The following is a 6000-nucleotide window of genomic DNA, read 5'->3' as shown; positions in this document are numbered from 1 at the left end:
GGGAGTCCACATGGCTTAAGAGGAAACAACACGAACAAATTAATACCTGGAAGATAGCTTATACACTCAGGCATCCTTAGCATGGGACGGTACAGTCACAGCCTAATGAAGATGTGGACACTTAGCAGCTACAGCACAATACTCATTCCCATTGAAAGGCAAGGGTGAGTAAATGTGTGTAATAGATCTGAACAAAATGAGTGAGTTGCCATGCATATGGAGAGGATGAAAAGGAGTCAGGCAAGAAGTAGAAAAAATACACGTAGAAATTCAGTCAGGCTCTTGATTACATTGTGACATTCCACTTATATTTTTGAAGCCCTCATACCTTGATTTCTAATACCTGTCCTCTCCAGAGCCCTTCCCAGTGTCCTGTTTTCACAAGAACTACTTTGTTGTAGACTGATCCCAAATACAGGGCTAGTCAATAACTCTAACCATTCCTTGTGCAATGTATGTATTTGAATAGTTAAAGGAATAAACCGCCTTCATGACCTCATTCATGACCCAGGAGCTTTCCCTAGGGCCCCTCAGTCACACCACATCCTGTGGGCTCCTGTAGAAGTCTTGCTGTTTGGCAAAAATCATCACAGGGTACAAGCTCATGTGTAATTTTAAAATCATCTTCCTCATCTGTCATAAAGTAAAAAATGTTCCTCAACGTGCTGAAATCTGCTAGATGACAGTAGAGATTAGGGAGGGAAGGAGCTTGAATTTTCACAAAATGAGCCTCTAAAATTCAAGTCTTTAAATGAAGAAACCATATATGAATAAAGGAAGCCTTCTTGATCGAAATCCTTTTTCCAATCTTGGCTTTATATGGACCCAGGGAATGGCCTTTCGTTTACATTCACTTCATCGCCATGAATAGGTGGCTACATGTTTTATCATCATCCTTTAAGAAGTTACTTGTATATGTCTCTGAGATGTTGCCCTGAAAAGCATCCTCTAATTATAAGGCCAAAGACACTAACAGTTTTTACTACTATCACCAACCCAGCCACTGATTTATTTAATATAGTTAAGGCTTCAATTATCCCATAAGAGCCAAAGAATATTTGCTTTCCTCTACATGGCTTCTTCTGTCACCTCAAGAGATCCACTGGGCCCTCAAGGAATACATTTTCTCTCCAGCTCAAATGTTTCACCACATGTTTTTGTTATGATTGGCTAAGTATGTGGTGACTACTATTTAATTAGGGCAAGATTTAACCTCCTAAAAGAAGATGTGGCTCATGTTTTCAAGAACTGACCAACTTGAGAATGCCCTCCCAAACATAAGCCAAGGAAACCATGATTCTTTTAGTGAAACAGATTTCCAGTCTTGTAAGGAGGGAGTAATTTTAATATTCCCTAGTGATATGTGGGCACAAATACACATTTCAAAACCTCAGAACATCTGTTTTTGAAAATAAAGAAAAATGCGTGTTTCTCTATTATATGTCTGTGTGTTTCCAGCCGACAAGATTTCATCATGGGTATATTTAGCTGTGACTCCTAATTCAGGACATTTGATTAAAATGTGTCAAATAAATTGCACACCATAATTTTCAACCTAATGAGAATTCCCTCCAGACACATTTTTATAATTGTCTACATTTGTTTCATTTCTTCTCAGAATTATTTTCTTTGCTTTGCACATTCTATTTTATACTATTTTACTTTATACTTCTATTTTATACTTCTTCATAAGTGATGGAGGTATATTTTATGCCCCCTTTTGCATTATATGTAGCAGAATTATGACAACCAAATACCTTCTCCAGGGACGACTCTCTTCAGAATTGGTACTAGTATAAGTATTTTTTATGCCGTAAAGTAAATGAATAATAATAGCAAAGTATTATTTTATATTATATAAAATATAATGTTTATTTGTATTTCACATTGTTATATAGTACTTACTCTGAGGTAGGTATTATTCTAAGTGCTTAACATTTATTAACTCATTTAATCCTTAAACCAGCCCCGTGAAAAAAGATACTAGAGTGGTCTCTGACTTACGATGGTTTGACTTACAATTTTTCAACTTTATGATAGTGTGAAAGTGATATGCATTTAGTGGAAACCATACGGATAATGATCTCCACTGTATAGATGAGGGATTTGAAACAAAGAGAAGTTAATAACCTGCCCCAACCAGCGAATAAGCAGCAGAGCCGGTTTTCAAGCACAAACAAGTCTCACATTGAGAGATCAATTTTCTTAACCACCAAGCTGAGCTGCCTTGCTGAAAGGAGATCACTTTACACCATTGCCACAAAGATATATCAAATATACAAAAATGCACTTGTCATTCTCCTGTTGACAAACTTCTGATACTTTCCCACTGATCCAGCTGTGCACGTATTATACTTTTTACACATTCAACTCATTGTGTGTTAACGTTTATGTAACTCTCCACACAAGAATCATAAATTCTACAAGGACAAAAACGATGGTTTATTACTGTCTGTTTGGTTAAAATTTTTTTTTGCCTCAGTCTCTAACACCCTTCCTTAACTCTATAGGACTCGTTAAATGTATGTACAGTGAAAGAAAAGGACTGCACGTGGGGACCAGGCAGCTGTTGCTAGCTGAGCCCCACAGTGAGGTGAGCAGCTAAATGTGAACAATCCTAAGAGTATAAGAGAGTTCAGTTAGGTTCCAAGGAGAAGCAAACACATTTATCCCAAAGGCCAAAGGGATCATTTGGTTGGAAAAAATATAGTTAAGAAAATAATGGTGTAAAATTGGGCACCTCAATACACTCAAGATCATTCACTCCTCTCATGCACAGCAAAAGCTGGAAAGAAAGTTAGACGTTAAATAACCTAAACTTGCCTTTTACAGATGAAGAAACTTAGGCCCAAAGAGGTAAACTGACTTGTCTAGTTCCACTTGACTGGCTAGAGGTAAAACCAAGTCAATCAAATTCCCCCGACCTCCCTCCAGTGCTCTTTCTATTATATCACACAGCTACTCTTCAATCTGCTCTGTTTACCTGAAACTGCAGTTTCAGCTCCTGGTTTCTTGCTTAACTCAGACTAAATAAGAATTCATTGTCTCAAGGACTTACTGCCACCCAGATCATCTATTTAAATTGGAATCTGGGGTGGAATCAAGGCATCAATATTTTTTTTACATTAAAAAAATTTTCAAGCACATACAAATATAGTTTAATAGCCAAGAATCACTCTGTTTCATCAACTATCAACTCTTCAATTATCAATATTGCTTCATCATGGCTTTTTCCCCCACCTCCAGGTGATTATAAAGCAAATTCCATACATCATGTTATTTTATCTATAAATATTTTGATACGTATCTCTAAAAAATAAGGACTCTTTAAAAACTAAACCACAATATCATTATTGCACCTTAAAATATTAATCCTAATTCCTTCATATTGACAGATATCCAGACAGTGTTATCTAATGATTATTATTTCACTAATGTTTTAAACAGAATCCAAAGATCTATACCTTGCATTCAGAGGATATAGTTTCTTAGTCACTCCTAATTTACAGGTGCTCCTTCCATCATCCTTTCTCCTTTTCTTTTAAATCGTTCTTTGAAGAAAAAAGTTTGTTTTCTGTAAAGTTTCCCATAGTCTGTATTTTGCTGATTATATCCCTGTAATGTTCTTTACTGTGTTTCTCTGCCCCCTGTGTTTCCAATTTATCAGAAATTAGATAAATAAATTTATTTGGCTTCAGCTTCAATTCTTTGCAAGAATACTTCATAAGTAGTGGTACATATATAGTGTTCGGATGTCTCTTTTTGTGATGCTGGCTACTAACAATCATTGCCTAGATCCACTAATTCACTCAGGTTGCAAAATGGGAAATGCTAACTTTACCATTCCTTCCACGATCACTAGCTGGAATCCTCTTATAAAGAGAATTTTTTTCTTATCAACTGTGTAGTTACTTTGAGGAATATTTCATATAGGAGAAGCAAGAAAGTGCTTCTTTCCCTTTATTTACTTCTTTCCAAATAAAGAGTTGTTTTACTAACAACTTCCAAAGGTGACAATTAAGTTTTTGTTTTATTTCATCTTTTAGCATAATTATTAACTTGTGGATGTAAACATATTTGATGTGCATTAATTGCAACTAGTATCCTTAAAATACCATCTTTAGGTTAGTTCATGCTTCTTTTTGATATGACCATAGTGGTATTTGATAGTAGTACTATCTTGCTTTCCAGAACGATAAGATGTTCCAGTCTAACAGCCACATGTAAATCAATGAAGTTAGAACACACCTTCACACCATACACAAAAATAAACTCAAAATGGATTAAAGACTTAAGTAGACACGACACCATAAAACTCCTAGAAGAGAACGTAGGCAAAACATTCTCTAACATAAATCGTACCAATGTTTTCTTAGGTCAGTCTCCCAAGGCAATAGAAATAAAAGCAAAAAGAAACAAATGGAACCTAATCAAACTATAAGTTTTTGTGCAAAGGAAACCACAAACAAAATGAAAAGACAACCTACAGACTGGGAGAAAATATTTGCAAACAATGTGACTGACAAGGGCTTAATTTCCAAAATATACAAACAGCTCACACAGCTCAACCATGCAAAATCCAATTGAAAAATGGGCAGAAGACATAAACAGACATTTCTTCAAAGAATACAAACAGATGGCCAAAGGCACATGAAAAGTTACTCCACATTGCTAATTATTAGAGAAATGCAAATCAAAACTACAATGAGGGCTTTCTTCTGTCCCGCAGTTGTGCGCCTCGAGGAGGGAGTCGCTTTGGTTGTCGGGCATTGCAGCGTGTCCTTGACACTGACATCCAAAACAGACACAGTGTTACCTATGATGTGCAAACACCAAAAAACAGACAAAAACTCTCCAAGCAAAAGCTGATCCTAGATGTCGTCCCGGTTTGACGCACACGGCACCAAACTGTTTGATTTAATTTCGAATGAGATTGTTCTTGCAACGAGATGTTAATAAGACAAAATCAAGCTGTGTGGATGAAAGGCTCTTGCTGCTCCAGCCAGGCATCAGGGCTGTGCCTCTGAGGTGGGAGAGCCAACTTCAGGACACTGGTCCACAAGAGACCTCCCAGCTCCATGTAATACCAAACGGTGAAAATCTCTCAGAGATCTCCATCTCAACATCAAGACCCAGCTTCACTCAACAACCAGCAGGCTACAGTGCTGGACACCCTATGCCAAACAACTAGCAAGACAGGAACACAGCCCCATCCATTAGCAGAGAGGCTGCCTAAAATCATAATAAGGCCACAGACACCCCAAAACACATCACCAGACGTGGACATGCCCACCAGAAAGACAAGATCCAGCCTCATCCACCAGAACACAGGCACTAGTCCCCCCCACCAGGAAGCCTACACAACCCACTGAACCAACCTTAGCCACTGGGGACAGATGACAAAAACAACGGGAACTACAAACCTGCAGCCTGTGAAAAGGAGACCCCAAACACAGTAAGATAAGCAAAATGAGAAGACAGAAAAACACACAGCAGATGAAGGAGCAGGGGCAAAACACACCAGACCTAACAAATGAAGAGGAAATAGGCAGTGTACCTGAAAAAGAATTCAGAATAATGATAGTAAAGATGATCCAAAATCTTGGAAATAGAATAGACAAAATGCAAGAAACATTTAACAAAGACGTAGAAGAACTAAAGAGGCACCAAGTAACAATGAAAAACACAATAAATGAAATTAAAAATACTCTAGAAGGGATCAATAGCAGAATAACTGAGGCAGAAGAACAGGTAAGTGACCTGGAAGATAAAATAGTGGAAATAACTACTGCAGACCAGAATAAAGAAAAAAGAATGAAAAGAACTGAGGACAGTCTCAGAGACCTCTGGGACAACATTAAATGCACCAACATTCGAATTATACGGGTCCCAGAAGAAGAAGAGAAAAAGAAAGGGACTGAGAAAGTATTTGAAGAGATTACAGTTGAAAACTTGCCTAATATGGGAAAGGAAATAGTTAATCAAGTCCTGGAAGCACAG

This window comes from Balaenoptera borealis (genome assembly GCF_965194805.1).
Source record: "Balaenoptera borealis genome assembly, chromosome: 1".
Taxonomy (NCBI): Eukaryota; Metazoa; Chordata; class Mammalia; order Artiodactyla; family Balaenopteridae; genus Balaenoptera; species Balaenoptera borealis.
The sequence above is the reverse complement of the archived record's forward strand: the minus strand, read 5'-3'. Positions refer to the sequence as shown.